Source organism: Dendrobates tinctorius, unplaced genomic scaffold, assembly GCF_039654945.1.
Source record: "Dendrobates tinctorius isolate UK_male_01 unplaced genomic scaffold, ASM3965494v1 ptg000036l, whole genome shotgun sequence".
In the NCBI taxonomy this organism is placed as follows: Eukaryota; Metazoa; Chordata; class Amphibia; order Anura; family Dendrobatidae; genus Dendrobates; species Dendrobates tinctorius.
Window position 1 is genome coordinate 30,382,507 of NW_027361704.1, and position 20,932 is coordinate 30,403,438.

At 42.3% G+C, this 20,932-nt stretch overlaps 2 long non-coding RNA genes across 3 annotated transcripts; both read left to right on the forward strand.

Moving 5' to 3' along the window:
- Window positions 1-5,364: 5,364 nt before the first annotated feature.
- LOC141087960 (uncharacterized) lies at window positions 5,365-6,180 on the forward strand. 2 transcript variants are annotated; one of them, XR_012231782.1, is made up of 4 exons: window positions 5,365-5,534; window positions 5,626-5,697; window positions 5,783-6,024; window positions 6,114-6,180. It is a non-coding gene; the product is annotated as an uncharacterized lncRNA (long non-coding RNA). The 2 variants fall into 2 exon arrangements; XR_012231781.1 differs by having other exon boundaries at window positions 5,783-6,180.
- Window positions 6,181-9,852: 3,672 nt separating this feature from the next.
- On the forward strand, window positions 9,853-11,289 carry LOC141087961 (uncharacterized). Its single transcript, XR_012231783.1, has 4 exons — window positions 9,853-10,328; window positions 10,420-10,491; window positions 10,577-10,818; window positions 10,908-11,289. It is a non-coding gene; the product is annotated as an uncharacterized lncRNA (long non-coding RNA).
- The last annotated feature ends 9,643 nt before the right edge of the window (window positions 11,290-20,932 follow it).

Below are 20,932 nucleotides of genomic sequence, written 5' to 3' on the forward strand. Positions count from 1 at the left end.
GAGGGTTGAATGGATTGTTTCTGATCCGTCAGTTAGCCACATTAGGTTAAATGAGATGCATAAGAAATTTCGCTCGAGGGGCTATCCTTCAAGTTTACTTGATCAAGCACGACAACCCCCGGCCCCAAACCGCAGTGGAGTCTCAGGACGTCTACCCTTCGTTCATACATATCACCCGTATGTACAGATTTTACACCGTTCCATACGGAGACATTGGGGCATCCTTAAGGAGGCTCATCCAGAGGTCACAGAATTTCAGCATAACTTTCTACCATGCTATAAACGCCCCAGAAACATTAGGGACACCATGATTAAAGCAGATATAGGCCCAGGAGTGAGGTCAACAACACAAAGATTTCTTTCCACACCCAAAACAGGGACTTATCCGTGCCTTCATTGCAATCAATGCAGCAATGTATTAAAAGGGGATTATTTTCACCACCCACACTCTGGTAAACTGTACAAAATTAAAGACTACTCCACTTGCGATACATCGCATGTGGTATACCTGATCAAATGCCCTTGCGGTCTTTTGTACATTGGTGAAACCACCCAGTCTATCAGGGACCGCATAAGCAAGCATAAATCCACAATCAGGTGTGGCAATACACTATTAGGCCTCTTTCACACATCAGGTTTTCGCCGTCAGGCGCGATCCGGCGCTTTTGACAGAAACCGGATCCGGCGAAATGCAATGCCGGATCCGGTTTCCCCCCCATTGACTTGCATTTGCGCCGGATCGCGCCGGATGGCCATGCGTTTCATCCGGTTTTCGCCGGATCCGGCAATGTGTCGCGATCCAGCGTCTGGAAAAAACGTCTACTGTAACGTTTTTTGTCTCCGGCGAAAAAGCCGGACACGCCGGATCCGTCGCGTCCGACTTTTTCACACAATGAAAGCCTATGAGCGCCGCAATGCGCCGGATCCAGTTTTTTGGTCTGAGCATGCTCAGTAGCTCTGCCCACAGGAGATATATAAAAGCAAGACAATGGGACCCTCAGCCACACCCAACATGCCACCCAAGCCAAGAACCAGGAGCAGGAGAAGGCAGCAGACATCTGCAGCAGCAGCACCATCAGCACCACCCCAAATGGAGCAGCAAATGGAACATGCTGAGGAGGGGAGTCCAGCAGCAGATGAGAGACGGTAATTATCAAATCCCCCATTCCTCCAAACTAGGGCCATGGAATATCAAGATATTCATTGGCCCTTTGTTTCTCTTTATTCAACAGCCGCCAAAGAGATGCAGCAGCAGCAGCAGAAATGGCATCACTGGCAGAAGCAACAGCAGCAGCAATACCCACAGCCATGGAGTCTGGCCATCAACAGGACAGCACATCTTCTTCTGGGAGCCCTCCCTCGCATCGTCAGCGTTTGACGGTAAGTTTTTATTTCCAAAATCCATCATCTCTGTAATATATGTCTATTCATTGACTTTTATTTCAAAACAGGAATCACAAGATGAAGAGGAGCTCCCAGAAGAAGAAGGAAGGGGTGGACAGACACCTGGAGTGGGCTCACAATTGGTAAGTTTTTTGCATCAAACGCAGAAACACAACATCACACTACACACAACACATAGAAAACAATGTTCTGCAGACCACACACAGCAAACAAATGCCTACATCCAAAGACATAACATTTTTTGTTTTCTTCTCTAGTCTTCCCAATCTGGTGCTCGGCCAAGAGGTCCTCGCAGTGCCTCCCAGGGTCGTCGGCGACAGCAACGCGGCGGTCACCAGCGTGTAAGTATAAATATTTTTGCTTTGTTTTTTTGCACTTTTTATTTCATTTCTTTTGTGGAGGCTAATTATGTTATTTTTGTCTTTTTCTTTAACAGCCTTCACAGCGTGCTCCCGACTCTGACGGTGAGGATGGAGGGATTGATGTGGACCGCCTCATCGATCTCGTCAGAGAAAGGGAGCCGCTCTGGAATATGGCTGACCGCCGCCACGCTGACCTGATCGTTACCCGACGACTCTGGGAGGAAATCTGTTCTCTCCTTGTGGGCCGCTGGGAGGACCTCGAAGCTCGGGCCCAGATTAAAGAGCGTAAGTATATACAGTACCGGTTGCTTGATGTAAACCAGTGTTTTCCGAACTCCAGTCCTCGTGGTCCCCACGGATCATGTGTTCAGGATTTCTATTTACTATGGAAATCCTGAAAACATGACCCCTGGGGACCATGAGGACTGGAGTTTGTGAAACACTGATGTTGTATACTAACCACTCCTTTCTCGTTTCAGGGAACAGAATTGTGAATCGGTGGCGGTCTGTGAGGGATCGTTTCAAGAAGGAGTTCAATAAAGAGATGCGGGCCCCGAGTGGATCTGGAGGACGCAGGAGCAAGTACAAGTACGCACAAGCCCTGTCGTTCCTCCGGGAAACAATGCTCACCAGAAGGTAAATATTACACACCACATGTGAAAAAAATGTTAGATGTAACTTTTTTTTTTTTCAGCCAGGGCCATACCATGTCAGTATTTTAATTGTTTTTTTTCTCTTTATTACACAGCACGGTGAGCAGCACTCGGGAGCCTGCACGATTGGACCCTTCTGAGGCGATCCCTGAGGAGACCGGCACCGAGGGACACTTCGACCGCCCTGGTACATCTGCACCTTCCCAGCCTTCCCACACATTCGACCCATCTGTCCCATCCACCAGCACAGGAGCATCGTGGCCGCCTACATTACATGAAGCTGCTGGTGAGGAGATCGCTTTCCCTTTACCCCACCCTTCTGCCCCTGCCACCTCTAGTACACCTGCGGGTACTGGGCGGCAGCGGCAGAGGGGTCAGGAAAAGAGTTATGCGCAAGAGTTCTTGCATCTGAATGCATCTTTCCAGAACTGTCTCAAAGTCTTGTCAGAGCAAATCTCCGCAGGCTTTCAGCAGATAAACTCCAGCATTCTTGAGGTGAAGACACTTCTGCAAACCATGCATTCAGAAGCAAGATCTTCTCCAAACCACACCTTTTTCAGGTCTGTTGTGGAGCGCATGGCAACACTATCTCCTACCCAGCAGATGCATGTAATGCATTCGTGCCACGGTGCTCTACAGCAGGTTACCTCCCAACCTCCACCTCCCACCACTGTAGTTCCTCCACCTGCACCCCCTCCAGCCACTTTCCATCCTCCCCCTCCTATTACATCTGCACCCCCTCCAGCCACTTTCCATCCTCCCCCTCCTATTACATCTGCACCCCCTCCAGCCACTTTCCATCCTCCCCCTCCTATTACATACCAGCAACCTCACCAGTACCAGCAACCTCCCCAGTACCAGACATCTCCCCACTTCCAGCAACCTGCCCCGTACCAAACTCCTTCCCCGTACCAAACTCCTTCCCCATACAACTTTCCATCAACATCATCTGCTCCTACAGTCCCTGCCCAACCCTCCACTCCACCGCCCACCACCTCTTCTGCCTCCCACATGTCCACCCATTCTGTAGCTTTTTCCACACCTTCACCTCTAACTGTTCCTTCCCCACCACGATCCCAGTCCTCTCTCCACACACCCAGTGTCGAAGTGTCCCGCAGCCCCTCCAGCAGTATTTCCACCCCACAGTACACAGATTTGTAATGTGTGTTTTTTGTAATAAAAATGCCCATTGGGTTTAAAACCTTTATTAAAAAAGTTTTTTGCACTTTAAAAACATTTTACAAAAAAAAAAAAAAATTTAAATAAAAGTTAAATTATCGTTTCACAATGGTTGTCTGTCATTTCTTTCTGCGGCGAACTATGTTTTAAAAAAAGGTTAAATACAGGGTATTTCAAAGGTAAAAAGGTATTCAAAACCAGGTATATAACTGTGGGTAAATTTTAGCTTTTTGCCACAGTTGTGTTCCTGGTTGTGTTTGAAGCAAAGTATTTCACCTAAAAAGTTGTGTTTATTGTTGGTGATTTCCTACCAATGTACACAACTTTTGTTAAAAGGTGAAATACTTTGCATAAAACACAACCAGGTACACACCTGTGGCCTAAAGGTAAAAATAGTAAGACCATGACAAGATAGCCAACTTTGGTTGGCAAAGGTATATACTGTTGGTCCAGAAGGTACACAAGTTTAGGGCACAAATCTTTCACACTCTGTCATCCCAGTGTACTCTGCCTTGAGGTGACATAAAGTATACTGGAAAATTGTCCCTGAAACCGTCACAGAACTTCTAGTGGTAATATTTCCAATGACAACATCCATCTTCGCCAGTAACTTGCTCTTCTCTCCAACCTGCACTTTCTTCTCTACAACCTGTCAAAGAAGGGCTGTAGGAACATGCTATATCTAGTTTTCCAGTAGCCAATCCCGTTCGGAAGGCCACAAGGGTCAATTTTAAAAACCGGATCCGGCGTAATCCGTCGAAAAACGGATAGAAAAACGGATGAACCGGATGAGACGGATCCGGTTTTGTCTGTCAAGAACAAGACGGATCCAGCAGAAAACCGGATCCGGCACTTCAGGTTTTACAAAACATTTGCCGGATCTGGCATTCCGGCACGACGCCGGATCGCGCCTGACGCCGAAAACCTGATGTGTGAAAGTAGCCTTACCCCTACCATATCATTTTATTACAGCTGGGAACACCATCCCTCAATTGAAATTTTGTGTTATTGAGCACGTACCCTTTCCTCGGAGGGGTGGTAATCGTATCCAACTCTTGAAAAGAAGAGAGGCCTTCTGGATACATGAATTACAAACTCTCACACCGAGAGGTCTCAATAGAGAGTATGATTTATTATCTTTCATATGATGGGTCTAAGACTATACTTCTTCACAATTTTGTAGAAATTAGATGGTCATTATTTTTGTCAATGAGTCATGTTATCATTACAGGATTACTAACATATTTTCTTAATTTTACAGAGTCGTCGATTTTGAACTACACGCAATTGTCACCGATTGTCCTTGTTTCTCCCTCGGACTCTCCCTCCCAGCCTCCTTCAAGCTAATTCTTTGACTTATCAGCATATCTAGACTACCTTTTGATTCCTGTATTCAATTGTGTCCTTTTTCCTTTTTTTTCTATAATATCAATAGATATATCCCTCCTCACTTTGTAACAGGAAGCTTTAATATATTCCCCTTCACCACTGGTCTAATCATTGTACAATACATGTGTGACACTTTCATATCATCCCCAATGACTAATTAATTAGTTATTTACCATTATTTCATACACAGTTCATGTCTTTCACACATAGCCTCCACTCAATCTGATTGATACATGAGCGTTCCCTCTTCTCTTTTTCCTACAAGCTCCCTCCCAATATAGGAACCCTGACAGCATGAAAGCTGTTACACACATGGTTAATCGCTGTGCAGTCCAGCGTTACCTCCCACAACACGCCCCTCTGTTTCTTTATGCCTGATCTCACGTTCACATGGGCGGCAACGTCACTTCCGGTGACGCGGCCCAGTCAATCTGAGGCTGTCCCGCCCACCGCCTATTTAGCAATCACATCATGGGCCTTGTACACCCAGGCTACAAGCGGTGGATACCGCGTTTTCCAGGACACATTACGCCGCCACCCACTAACGGTAAGCACATCTCCTCTGTGTGCATTCAGGCATGTAAATAGTTTACAGGGAGACTTAACCCCTCATGCACTATATATATCGTCCCATACAGCTACATCACTCAGAGTGACATACCTGATCCTATGCAGCATTGAGTCCTAAGCGACAACAGACTTAACACCAAGTGAGTGGGTACATATGGGATATGATGATCATGTATTTCTGAGCATATTGAGTGAATTCCTCTCATCCTTTGTTTTGATCTACAGACCTCTTATTTAAACCTCTTATGGAATTACTTCCTGCTAGCCCAGCCACAAATTATTGCCGGTTGGTATCTTACATACACTTAGCACTTTATCAAGGTGCAACCATATGGCAGCACTTTATTGTGGACATTTTTCTTTGTTTTTATTTTATTTCATTATATCTTTTCAAGATAAACGCAAGGATAATCTTTAAAAAGGATCGCACTATCCCCACCATCAATATAGTGGTGACTAGATATTAAGTGAGTAGTAACAAATCTAAGATTAGTTTACGCTTTCTCGTCTACACAATTGATACGATTATCTCACATATATATACTGTTTACTCTAGATACATTGCAAATCTTTCCAAGAGAGCAGTCTGGGTAGGTTACAATACTTCCGCCTTTTTCCCTTTTTTTTTTTTTTTCCCTAATCCCTCATACCTCAACCCATCTCTCCCATCACTATTGCACTTTTTTGAATATTTATTTTGGTATTTACTTGATGTTTGAACCATATTGATTGTACATTATGTAGCATCTGACTTGTATTCTATACCTGTATCTGATTTGCAGCATACTGATGAAGGCTTGTTTGTATAAGCCGAAACGTCTAAATTTGAGACTGCAAATAAAATCTTCACTTTGCGACAAGTTGAGTGCCAAAAATTTCTTTCATTATTTACACTGGTGTGGGAACCTTCTTTTTTGCACCAACGCAGTAGTGCCACGATATACTTGTTGATTTACTCACCCTTACGTGTGCACGCTGGCTACTATGTCCTCCCTTACCTTCTCATACAACCAAGAAGAAACTAATGCAATTTTGTCCAAGCTTAGTTTTTCTAGTGATTTTCTCAAAGTCCCACCCAAGGAGACGAGAGGGAAAGACCTTGAGCGTGAATTAAGACACCAGACGAAACTTGAGCTACACTGTGCAACACTATCAGAGTATCTCCGAGTCCAACGCATTCCAAGAGGACTACGGGTCCCGTTAAGGCCGACACTTTTTAGTGATTCCGCTGACTTCTGCCAGAAATTCGAGCAGATATTAAACAAATGCTCCTTTGATTTGATGACTCTTACTGTCGAGCACCTGCAAACATCCATTAACAAGAGCCGTGACAATATAAAAAATATAGAGTCACAATTGGCTTCTTCTAGTACATCCGAAGAACTCACCTCCCTTAAGGATAAACTTAAAGGGATTATTGACCAACATAAACGAGACACCGAAAAGTGAAAGAGGATTAAGTTCCAAAGGGACACAGATGACTACAATAACAATAGGGTTTATCACTGGCGTTATAACAGTACCTCTCGTTCCACCTCCTCTAGGCTTGAGCAACAATCCTCGAATGATCCATCCACATGGGGTTCTGAAACCGATAGAAGGGAATACCGCTCCTCGTATTTTTTAGACCAGCGAAGAAGACGTCCACGCAGAAGAGAGTTCGCCGCAGCCAACGGAGGAAGAGATCCAGATACGAACAGGATAACGAGATCCCAGGTATGGAATCCCTAGTGGTCAACATCTCCTCCAGGTCCCTTAGCATAGCAGAAAATAATCTGCTCCAGAGGGGTTTGTCCTACTGCCCTTCTTTCAAATTCAGTACATTTCAAATGGACATGGATCTGCAGCGATTCTACCGCTGCATCAGACTACTGGTTCATTTTGCAAATAAGGACAAGGAGATACCCAGACCTCAACCCATGACTCCATGCCTTATTTCAATTGATCGCTTGGGACTTCGTAACAAGAGCACCTATTGGCCACTATCGGCCTCGCATGCGGTCGAATCTTTTATTGAATTTATCGATAAGGCATTCCTAAAATTACGTCAAGGCATTGAGAGAGGCGATCTTCATGTCTCCCCCAATCTTGACACGTGGACTTCCAGGCTTTGGAGGCACTTTGTCAAGATCCCAATATCATCATTAAACCTGCTGATAAAGGGGGAGCAATAGTTGTAATGGACAAAAAGGATTACATGCATGAAGTGTTGCGCCAATTAAATGACAGCTCTGTTTATGCAGTCCTTCCTCATGATCCAATGAGGAGAATCAGGGACTGCATATATTCTGTAGTCACAGATTACACTACACGATGCATAATTGATATTAAGACACGTGACTTTTTGATCAAAACAGATCCCATCACTCCAGTATTTTACATCCTTCTGAAAATTCATAAGAGATTGGAGTGTCCTCTGGGCCGACCCATAGTGGCGTCAACAGATTCCATTTTATCACCACTATCCATACTTTTGGAAAAAATTCTAACCCCTCTCACTAGACAAGCATCTTCTTTTCTATTAGACACAGGGGATTTTCTTAAAACTCTACGAAATTTGGGTCCTGTCCCTGGGGACTCTTTTCTAGTCTCCTTTGATGTAAAAGATTTATACACATCAATTCCACATGAATTGGGGATTGATTGCGTAAAGAGATGCTTACTGAGATCTGAGTTGGATAGGGACATGATTGACTTCTGTATTGAATTATTGACCCTCGTTCTCACCAGAAATTATTTCCTCTCTGGCGATACATTCTATCTACAGACCAAGGGGACTGCGATGGGGTCTAATGTCGCGCCCCCTTATGCAAATACATTTATGGCAACATTTGAAGAGGATATTGTCTACTCTGACCCTCTTTTTAAAACCCACTGTAGACTATGGAAAAGATTAATAGATGACATTTTTTGCATTTGGACAGGGTCGGCTGATACATTAGACATATTCTATAATAAATTGAACATGGCCTGGCCAGGCCTAGCCTTTACCATGACTAGGGATTTACAGGTGGTGAGTTTCTTGGACACTAAGGTCATCAAGAGTGTGGAGGGATATTTGAGTACTGACCTACACATCAAAACCACAGACCGGAATAGTCTGTTGCACTACAAGAGCTTACACCCTCCCTCCACCAAGAAATCCATACGAATATCACAATTCAAGAGGGTTGAACGGATTGTTTCTGATCCGTCAGTTAGCCACATTAGGTTAAATGAAATGCATAAGAAATTTCGCTCGAGGGGCTATCCTTCAAGTTTACTTGATCAAGCACGACAACCCCCGGCCCCAAACCGCAGTGGAGTCTCAGGACGTCTACCCTTCGTTCATACATATCACCCATATGTACAGATTTTACACCGTTCCATATGGAGACATTGGGGCATCCTTAAGGAGGCTCATCCAGAGGTCACAGAATTTCAGCATAACTTTCTACCATGCTATGAACGCCCCAGAAACATTAGGGACACCCTGATTAAAGCAGATATAGGCCCAGGAGTGAGGTCAACAACACAAAGATTTCTTTCCACACCCAAAACAGGGACTTATCAGTGCCTTCATTGCAATCAATGCAGCAATGTATTAAAAGGGGATTATTTTCACCACCCACACTCTGGTAAACGGTACAAAATTAAAGACTACTCCACTTGCGATACATCGCATGTGGTATACCCGATCAAATGCCCTTGCGGTCTTTTGTACATTGGTGAAACCACCCAGTCTATCAGGGACCGCATAAGCAAGCATAAATCCACAATCAGGTGTGGCAATACACTATTACCCCTACCATATCATTTTATTACAGCTGGGAACACCATCCCTCAATTGAAATTTTGTGTTATTGAGCACGTACCCTTTCCTCGGAGGGGTGGTAATCGTATCCAACTCTTGAAAAGAAGAGAGGCCTTCTGGATACATGAATTACAAACTCTTACACCGAGAGGTCTCAATAGAGAGTATGATTTATTATCTTTCATATGATGGGTCTAAGACTATACTTCTTCACAATTTTGGTGAAATTAGATGGTCATTATTTTTGTCAATGAGTCATGTTATCATTACAGGATTACTAACATATTTTCTTAATTTTACAGAGTCGTCGATTTTGAACTACACGCAATTGTCACCGATTGTCCTTGTTTCTCCCTCGGACTCTCCCTCCCCGCCTCCTTCAAGCTAATTCTTTTACTTATCAGCATATCTAGACTACCTTTTGATTCCTGTATTCAATTGTGTCCTTTTTCCTTTTTTTTTCTATAATATCAATAGATATATCCCTCCTCACTTTGTAACAGGAAGCTTTAATTTATTCCCCTTCACCACTGGTCTAATCATTGTACAATACATGTGTGACACTTTCATATCATCCCCAATGACTAATTAATTAGTTATTTACCATTATTTCATACACAGTTCATGTCTTTCACACATAGCCTCCACTCAATCTGATTGATACATGAGCGTTCCCTCTTCTCTTTTTCCTACAAGCTCCCTCCCAATATAGGAACCCTGACAGCATGAAAGCTGTTACACACATGGTTAATCGCTGTACAGTCCAGCGTTACCGCCCACAACACGCCCCTCTGTTTCTTTATGCCTGATCTCACGTTCACATGGGCGGCAACGTCACTTCCGGTGACGCGGCCCAGTCAATCTGAGGCTGTCCCGCCCACCGCCTATTTAGCAATCACATCATGGGCCTTGTACACCCAGGCTACAAGCGGTGGATACCGCGTTTTCCAGGACACATTACGCCGCCACCCACTAACGGTAAGCACATCTCCTCTGCGTGCATTCAGGCATGTAAATAGTTTACAGGGAGACTTAACCCCTCATGCACTATATATATCGTCCCATACAGCTACATCACTCAGAGTGACATACCTGATCCTATGCAGCATTGAGTCCTAAGCGACAACAGACTTAACACCAAGTGAGTGGGTACATATGGGATATGATGATCATGTATTTCTGAGCATATTGAGTGAATTCCTCTCATCCTTTGTTTTGATCTACAGACCTCTTATTTAAACCTCTTATGGAATTACTTCCTGCTAGCCCATCCACAAATTATTGCCGGTTGGTATCTTACATACACTTAGCACTTTATCAAGGTGCAACCATATGGCAGCACTTTATTGTGGACATTTTTCTTTGTTTTTATTTTATTTCATTATATCTTTTCAAGATAAACGCAAGGATAATCTTTAAAAAGGATCGCACTATCCCCACCATCAATATAGTGGTGACTAGATATTAAGTGAGTAGTAACAAATCTAAGATTAGTTTACGCTTTCTCGTCTACACAATTGATACGATTATCTCACATATATATACTGTTTACTCTAGATACATTGCAAATCTTTCCAAGAGAGCAGTCTGGGTAGGTTACAATACTTCCGCCTTTTTCCCTTTTTTTTTCTTTTTCCCTAATCCCTCATACCTCAACCCATCCCTCCCATCACTATTGCACTTTTTTGAATATTTATTTTGGTATTTACTTGATGTTTGAACCATATTGATTGTACATTATGTAGCATCTGACTTGTATTCTATACCTGTATCTGATTTGCAGCATACTGATGAAGGCTTGTTTGTATAAGCCGAAACGTCTAAATTTGAGACTGCAAATAAAATCTTCACTTTGCGACAAGTTGAGTGCCAAAAATTTCTTTCATTATTTACACTGGTGTGGGAACCTTCTTTTGTGCACCAACGCAGTAGTGCCACGATATACTTGTTGATGTACTGGGATCTGAGGCGCAAGGCGCGCATGCGCCTCGGGTAGACCACCGGGACTGAACGCGGGCCAAGGGGCAGGAGTGCAGGTGAGCGCGAGCCTGCTGCAGGAGCGCGCCGAAGGCGGCGGGCGCTCCCGGAGGCCACGGGCGACGCGGAGCCCGATAGGGAGGCGACAGCAGGAGCCGAACATGAGGTGGGGGCGGTGAGCGTGGAGCCAGCGGAGGCGGTAAGCGTGACACACATCTTAGAGATACACCTTTTCTGGGTTGGCTGAGAGCTGATGTTTTAGCACGGAGTGGGCATTATCCATGGCCTCTTCCTAGGCATTTAATATCAGCCTGCATCTGTCTGCATAGCCTTTGCTGGTTATTAATTACAGGGGAGCCATATGTCATTTTTTTAAGGTCACCCATTTTAATAGCCAGTAAAGGCTAAGTATAGAGTTGTGATCTGATATTAAGAACAAAGACAAAAGAAACTAAATAATAAAAATATTGGAGAAAGAGAAACCAATCACAAACTAAAATGTTTCTATACTAATGCCCAAAGCATGGGCAACAAACAAGGAGAATTGGAACTACTAACACAGGAAAAGAAATATGATGTCATTGGAATCACTGAAACTTGGTGGGATGATACACATGATTGGAATACAAGGCTAGAAGGATACAACTTATTTGCAAGAAACAGACTTGATAAACGAGGAGGAGGTGTCACATTGTATGTTAGAAACGCGTATATCTGCACAGAGATTGAAGCTTCAGAGACTGGGAGTTCTGTGGAAACTGTTTGGTTAGAATACAAGGACAGAACAATGGAAAGGACACCATTGTAGGCATTTACTACAGGTCGCCTGTGCAAGCTGAAGATATGGATGAACTCTTTATGCATCAAATGGCCAAGTTCTCCAAAAAAATGACATAGTTGTCATGTGAGATTTCAACTATCCAGACATTTGTTGGGAATCTCTCTCAGGCAAAACTAACAGGTCAAGGAAATTCTTATCCTCTTTTGCTGACAACTTTATCTTCCAAAAGGTAGGGCAGAAAACAAGGGGATCTGCTACCTTGGATCTAATCCTTATAAACAGGGAGGAAATGGTTGAGGAGGTAAAAGTGGCTGGGAATCTAGGAGGTAGCGACCATGCTATTTTAGAATTTTGGATAACTAGAGGAGGAAGATCTGTGAAGACTCAGACGTCAAGGTTAGATTTCAGAAAGGCAGATTTTAAGGGATTCAGAAAGAGAATTGGAGGGATCCAATGGCTGGATATCCTTAAAGACAAAAATGTCCGGGAAGGATGGGAAATCTTGAAAAATGAAATTCTCAAATCACAATTGTTAACAATTCTGAAAAGAGGGAAGAATAGGAAGCATTTAGGGAAACCAGGATGGATGAACACAGAACTTAAGCATATGCTAAAAAGGAAGAAAGAAATGTTTATAAAATGGAAAGAGAGAGGCATATCTAAAGAAGAATATAATGCTGTCTGCAGAATCTGCAGGGCACATTACTAAAGCTGACAATAAATTGAGGCTTGCAAGAGACGTCAAAAGCAATAAAAAAGGATTTTGGGGATATGACAAACGTAAAAGAAAAGTCAAAGATGCTATAGGATTCTTACAGGATGAAAATGATGAAATGGTAAGACAGGATGTTGAGAAGGCCAAACTTATAAATTCCTATTTTGCATCTGTTTTCTCTAAGAAAGGAAATGTAACATCAACTGTTCTTCACTGTCCTATTAAGGGAATAGAAGAATCCAGGATATCTATAAACAGAAAGATAGTGAGGAAACACTTAGCTAACCTAAATGAATTCAAGTCTCCAGGTCCAGATGAATTACACCCCAGAGTACTGAAGGAGATAGCAGAAGAAATTTTTGAACCACTCTCCATAATATTTGAAAATTCTTGGAGAACAGAAGTCCCAGAAGACTGGAGAAGTGCAAATGTTGTTCCTAGCTTCAAAAAGGGGAAGAAGGTGGACCCAGGTAACTATAGACCGGTGAGTCTGACTTTTATACCAGGAAAAATCTTTGAACAAATTATTAAACAACATGTATGTAAGTACCTGGATATGAATGAAGTGATTAAACAGAGTCAGCATCGGTTTGTAACTAATAAGCCATGTCAGACTAACTTAATATCCTTCTATGACAGAATCACTGATTGGGTGGATCAGGGAAATGCTGTAGATATAGTATATCTTGACTTCAGCAAAGCATTTGACAAAGTATCTCATACAATCCTTATTGAAAAAATGACTAAGTATGGAATGGACAAGGCAACTGTTTGGTGGATTCATAACTGGCTTTGTGATCGGACCCAAAGAGTGGATGTAAATGGCTGCACATCAAGTTGGAATAATGTCTCAAGTGGGGTACCACAGGGCTCTGTCCTAGGCCCTGTATTGTCCAACATCTTTATCTATGATTTAGATGAAGGAATTGAGGGTAAATTGATTAAATTTGCTGATGGCACAAAGCTAGGAGGGATAGCTAATACTAAAGAATAGTGAGAGAGGATTCAAAAAGATATAAATAAACAGGAGCAGTGGGCAGCAACTAACAGAATGGATTTTAACGGGGAAAAATGCAAAGTGCTACATCTGGACAATAAAAATGAAAAAAGCATATACGGAATGGGAGGAATAGGGCTAAGCAACAGCACATGTGAAAAAGACTTGGGTATACTAATAGATCACAGACTGAATATGAGTCACCGGTTTGATGCAGCAGCAAAAAAGTCTAATGCATTTCTAGGATGTATAAACAGAAGCATACAGTCTAGATCACGTGAAGTCATTATTGCCCTCTACTCCTCTTTGGTCAGAACTCATCTGGAATACTGTGTCAAGTTTTGGGTGCTACATTTTAAAAAAGACATCAACAAACTGGAGCAAGTTCAGAAAAGAGTGACCAGAATGGTGACCAGTCTGCAAACCATGTCTTATGAGGAAAGGTTGCAGGATTTGGGAATGTTTAGCTTGCAAAAGAGGAGACTGAGAGGAGACTTAATAGCTGTCTACAAATATCTCAAGGGCTGTCACATTGTAGAAGGATCATCTTTATTTTCTTTTTGACAGAGTGATCTATGAGTGGAACAGGCTGCCACGAGAGGTGGTGAGGTATCCTTCAATAGAAGTCTTCAAACAGAGGCTGGATAGACATTTGTCTGGGATGATTTAGTGAATCCTGCTTGGAGGGGGGGTTGGACCAGATGGCCCAGGAGGTCCCTTCTAACTCTACGATTCTATGATTCTATGCAGTAAGGTTACAATAGAAAATCAATTTAAGCAAAAATGATAAAAAGGTTTACAATTTCAAATATGATTGCAATCAATTTCAACCATCATGATGCAGATATTTAAAATTTTATTTTTTATAATGAAAATAAATATGCAATTTGCTTCTTCAGAGAGGAAGTGAAGTAGCTCTTAGTGCCACCTATGGGAAGTAGCAATCCTAAAAGTCAATATCAGCCCTCCAATGAGCCTTGCCACATGACTTAGGATAAAAGCCAAACCATCTCTGATAGCATAATTTCTCAGTTGAGATTATGGTTTGGCTTTTTCCTAAGTCATGTGACAAGGCTCGTTGGAGGGTTGATATTGACATTTAGGATTGCTAATTCCAATAGGTGGCATTAAGATCTACTTCATTTCCTCTCTGAAGAGACAATTTGCATATTTAATTTCCTATAGGAGCATTGCAAAGGCTTAAAAGTCTCCTCACCTTGACATGTCAGTCTTGACATGTCACTCTCTGCAAGGAGAAACGTCACCAGTTGGATCCCAATGCAAATAAATAAACGCCTTGAAATAATAAACCAAAGCCACCAAAATATGAATGGAAATAGGACACACTTACATGGGACTACCCTAAAATTAAAAAAAGGGAAGCAATGTAAAAAGTGATGACAAAACCTTACATCAGACAACAATTAAAGTACCCCTCACACACTATAGTTAGTAACCATGTAACTCACAATGCCCTGTATCCCAAATGTAACCTTTTAACCTTGCACGGCTTAGCAAAATGACACCTTTTTGCAGAATCCAACTGGGATTGAATTGTAAAAAAAATCATGTTGGCAAATGTAGATTTTTATAACATTTGAGTAGAACTCAAATCCAAATGATATACAGTTGTGGCCAAAAGTATTGACACCCCTGCAATTCTGTCAGATATACAGTATATGGTATTATTATCTTCATTTAATTTGTCTTAAATGAAAAAATGCAAAAGAGAATGAAGCAAAAAGCAAAACATTGATCATTTCACACAAAACTCCAAAAATGGGCCAGACAAAAGTATTGGCACCCTCAGCCTAATACTTGGTTGCACAACCTTTAGTCAAAATAACTGCGACCAACCGCTTCCGGTAACCATCAATGAGTTTCTTACAATGCTCTGCTGGAATTTTAGACCATTCTTCTTTGGCAATCTGCTCCAGGTCCCAGATATTTGAAGGGTACCTTCTCCAAACTGCCATTTTTAGATGTCTCCATAGGTGTTCTATGGGACTCAGGTCTGGACTCATTGCTGGCCACCTTAGAAGTCTCCAGTGCTTTCTCTCAAACCACTTTCTAGTGCTTTTTGAAGTGTGTTTTGGGTCATTGTCCTGCTGGAAGACCCATGACCACTGAGGGAGACCCAGCTTTCTCATGCTGGGCCCTACATTATGCTGCAAAATTTGTTGGTAGTCTTCAGACTTCATAATGCCATGCAAACGGTCAAGCAGTCCAGTGCCAGAGGCAGCAAAGCAACCCCAAAACATCAGGGAACCTCTGCCATGTTTGACTGTAGGGACGGTGTTCTTTTCTTTGAATGCCTCTTTTTTTCTCCTGTAAACTCTATGTTGATGCCTTTGCCCAAAAAGCTCTACTTTTGTCTCATCTGGCCAGAGAACATTCTTCCAAAACGTTTTAGGATTTTTCAGGTAAGTTTTGGCAAACTCCAGCCTGGCTTTTTTATGTCTCGGGGTAAGAAGTGGGGTCTTCCTGAGTCTCTTACCATACAGTCCCTTTTCATTCAGACGCCGACAGATAGTACGGGTTGACACTGTTGTACCCTCGGACTGCAGGGCAGCGTGAACTTGTTTGGATGTTAGTCGAGGATCTTTATCCAACATCCGCACAATCTTGCGTTGAAATCTCTTGTCAATTTTTCTTTTCCGTCAACATCTAGGGAGGTTAGCCACACTGCCATGGGCTTTAAACTTCTTGATGACACTGCGCACGGTAGACACAGGAACATTAAGGTCTTTGGAGCTGGACTTGTAGCCTTGAGATTGATCATGCTTCCTCACAATTTGGTTTCTCAAGTCCTCAGACAGTTCTTTGGTCTTCTTTCTTTTCTCCATACTCAATGTGGTACACACAAGGACACAGGACAGAGGTTGAGTCAACTTTAATCCATGTTAACTGGCTGCAAGTGTGATTTAGTTATTGCCAACACCTGTTAGGTGCCACAGGTAAGTTATAGGTGCTGTTAATTACACAAATTAGAGAAGCATCACATGATTTTTCGAACAGTGCCAATACTTTTGTCCACCCTCTTTGTTATGTTTGGTGTGGAATTATTTCCAATTTGGCTTTAGGACAATTCTTTTTGTGTTTTTTCATTTAAGACAAATTAAATGAAGATAATAATACCAAAGAATTTGTGTTTGCAATCATTTTCAGGAAGAAACTGAGTATTATCTGACAGAATTGCAGGGGTGTTAATACTATTGGCCATGACTGTATAATATTCATTATGTAAACTAGGGGGCAGGTCATTGAAGGATCACACATGAATACCTGAGCAGAACACCACATGAAGACCCCCCCACAGACCTTCCCCAAAGCATGAGCATATAATTACCTCAAAACTGAAAATACAGATTAAACAACAACCACAAGACAGATTTCATCAACCAAGGTTTCATTTTAATCAGTTTAATAGCGCCAACCTGATACTGTCTGTAGGTTACTGTGCTCAATCCTGCTGCCTGGTTCCCTTTAAGATCTCTTTACATGTGTCAATGGGAATTAGATCCAGACTCATTGTTGGCCACTTCAGAGAATTTGTGTTTGCAATGATTTTCAGGAAGAAACTGAGTATTATCTGACAGAATTGCAGGGGTGTCAATACTTTGGCCACAACTGTACATTCTGTTATTTGTCAGGCTCAATATACCTGTCACTGGTAAAAAAGACACCCAATTCTTCAGCTAAATTTATTTTTTTTTTTGTCGCTATTGAATGCTGTGCTTCCTTGGTCTTGGTTAGAATTGCATTAACAGATTTAACATAGAGACCAAGATGCAAAGCGTTAACCAGCAAGCACAATTGGTAATGTAGCAGGCTAACAAGTGGAGATTACATGCTAGCCATGAATGACCAAGCCATTAATAATAATAAAAATAATAATATTAATAATAATCATAATAATTGTATTTCTATAGCGCCAACATATTCCGCAGCGCTTTAAATTATAGAGAGGACTTGAACAGACAGTAGACATTACAGCATAACAATAAACACAGATCAAAACAGATACCAAGAGGAATGAGGACTCTGCTTGCAAGCTTACAATCTATGAGGAAAAAGGGTAGACACGAAAGGTAGATGGTAACAATTACTTTCATTGTTCGGACCAGCCATAGTGTACGAATCGGGTGTTCCTGTAATGCTGTATGAACTAGTTAACAGCCTAAGTATATAACAGTACAGACACAGAGGGCTATTAGATGCACAAAGCATGTGAGAATATGATGCGAGGAACATGAATATGGTAAAAAAAAAAATTGAATGGGCCACACAGGGATAATTAGGTTAATGCATTGAGGGCGGTAGGTCAATCTGAACAAATGCATTTTTAGGGCATGCTTAAAACTGTGAGGATTGGGGATTAATCATATCAACCTGGATAGTGCATTCCATAGAATTGGCGCAGCACATGAAAAGTCTTGGAGACGGGAGTGGGAGATTCTGATTATTGAGGATGTTAACCTCAAGTCATTAGCAGAGCGAAGGGCACGGGTAGGGTGGTAGGCTGAGACAAGGGAGGAGATGTAGGGTGGTGCTGAGCCATGGAGAGCTTTGTGGGTGAGGGTAATAAGTGTACTGGATTCTGGAGTGGATGGGTAATCAGTGTAATGACTGGCACAAGGTAGAGACATTGGTATAATGATTGGTGAGGAATATGATCCTGGCTGCAGCATTCAAGACAGATTGGAGAGGGGAGATTTTGATACGAGGGGGGCTGATTAGTAGAAAGTTACAATAGTCCAGACAAGAATGAATAAGAGAAACAGTAAGAGTTTTTGCAGAGTCGAAAGTAAGAAAAGGTCAAATTCTAGAAATGTTTTTGAGGTGCAGATAACAAGATCAAGCCAGTGATCAGTTGTGGGGGGTGAATGAAAGCTTGGAATCAAGTATGACCCCAAGACAGTGGGCATGTTGCTGGAGAGTAATGGTGGAACCACACACAGAGAAGGCAATGTCAGGCAAAGGTAGGTTAGTAGAGGGAGGAAACACGAGGAATTCAGTTTTTGACAGGTTCAGTTTCAGATAGAGGGAGGATATGATGTTAGAGACAGCTGTAAGACAATCACTGGTGTTTTCTAAAAAGGCTGGCGTGATATCAGTAGAAGTGTATAATTGGTTGTCATCAGCACAGAGATGGTACTGGAAACCAAATCTACTAATTGTTTGTCCAATAGGGGCGGTATACAAAGAGGAGGGGCCCTAGGACTGAAACTTGAGGAACCCCCACAGTAAGGGGAAGATGAGAAGAGGAGGAACCAGCAAAAGATACAGTGAAGGAATGGTCAGAGAGATAGGAGGAGAACCAGGAGAGAATGTTGTCCTTGAGACCAATGGAGTGTAGCATAGTGAGGAGGAGCTGATGATCCACAGTGTCGAATGCTGTAGAGAGATCCAAGAGAATTTGCTTGGAGTAGTGACTATTAGATTAAGCAGTTAGTAGATCATTAGAGACTTTAGTGAGGGTACTTTCAGTAGAGTGTAAAGAGCGGAAACCAAATTGAAGAGGGTCGATAAGAGGGGTATCTGAGAGATAGCGGATAAGACGAGTGCGGACCATGCATTCCAGGAGTTTAGAGATGAAGGGAAGATTAGAGACAGGTATTTAGTTAGTGGCACAGTTGTGGTCGAGGGATTTTTTTAAGTAATGGATGTATGATGGCATGCTTAAATGAGGAGGGAAAGATACCGGAAGGGAGAGAGGTTGAATATTTTTGTTAGGTGAGGGGTGACAGCAGGGGAAATGGACTGGAGGAGATGTGATGGAATGGGGTCACTGGTGCAAGTGGTAGGGCGAGAAGATGCAAGGAGCCTGATTACTTCTTCTTTTGTGACTGGTTTAAAATCAGAGAATGAGATAGATGCAGTGGGGGAGAGAGGACAATGCATGGTATGAGGGGACTGGGAGATAATTTCCTGTCAGATATGGTCAATTTTTTCTTTGAAATAATTGGCCAGATCGTCAGTGCGGAGATCTGTGGTTGGGGCTTGCACTTTTAGATTGAGTAGGGAATGAAAACTGTCAAAGAGACGCTTAGGGTTATTGGATAGTGAGGTGATGAGGGTATTGAAATAGATTTGTTTGGAGAGGTGAAGGGCAAAGTTGTGTGTTTTAAGCATAAACTTATAATGGATGAAATCTTCGGGTAGATTGGATTTTCTCCACAGACGTTTGGCGCACCTGGAGCACCAATGCAGGAAACGTGTTTGCAGCATGTGCCAGGGTTGTCGCCATGTGTGTCGTATTGTTCTATGTATAGGTGGTGCAGTTTCATCCAGGGCACTTTGCAGTGTTTCATTGTAATGCTTCAGGGGATAATCAGGACATGAGAGGGAGGAGATAGGGGCCAATGATGACTGCAAGTTAGTCATAAGTTTTAGGGTGAGTGTTAATGGCCTGTATGTTTCTATAAGTGTGGAAAGTTGGGGTGACCTGAATGGGATGGCAGTTCTTGATAGAGAATGAAAGAAAGTTGTGATCAGAGAACGGGAGAGGGGAGCCATTTAAAAAGCATGCCCATCAAAGTTTTTATCCTCTTAGCATATTGCAGTTATGATATCACATAGCACTGTGTACTTACAATTGTTAATTTTGCCTTTCTTTCCAGCTAATTCTTCGCTTTTCTTACTTTATGTAGAAACTGGATGTCCCTTGTCCCTGTGTTTTTCAACCCCCTCTGCAACTCCTTACCCAGCTGTTATGCTCTTCCCCCTGCCAGGGACTTTTGTAATTGACCTATGACTCATACAAGGAAAATTGACCTCCAGTTTCTACATAGAGCTTAGATAATGTGATGTCATAAGCCTAATGGAAAAGAAAATAATTAGCTGAGTAGAAAGACAAAATTAACAATTGTAAGTACACAATGCTATATAATATGATGATTGCAATATACTAAAGGGAACCAGTCAGCAGAACTGTACTCAGAAACCTATAGACAGTGTCAGGTCAGTGCCATTATACTAATAAAAATGATTCCTTGTTTGATGAAATCTGTCTTGTGGTTGATGTTTAATCTTTATTTTCAGCTTTGATTTAATCATATGCTCGTGGTTTGTGGTGGCCTGTGGGGGGTCTTCATGTGGTACTCAGATTA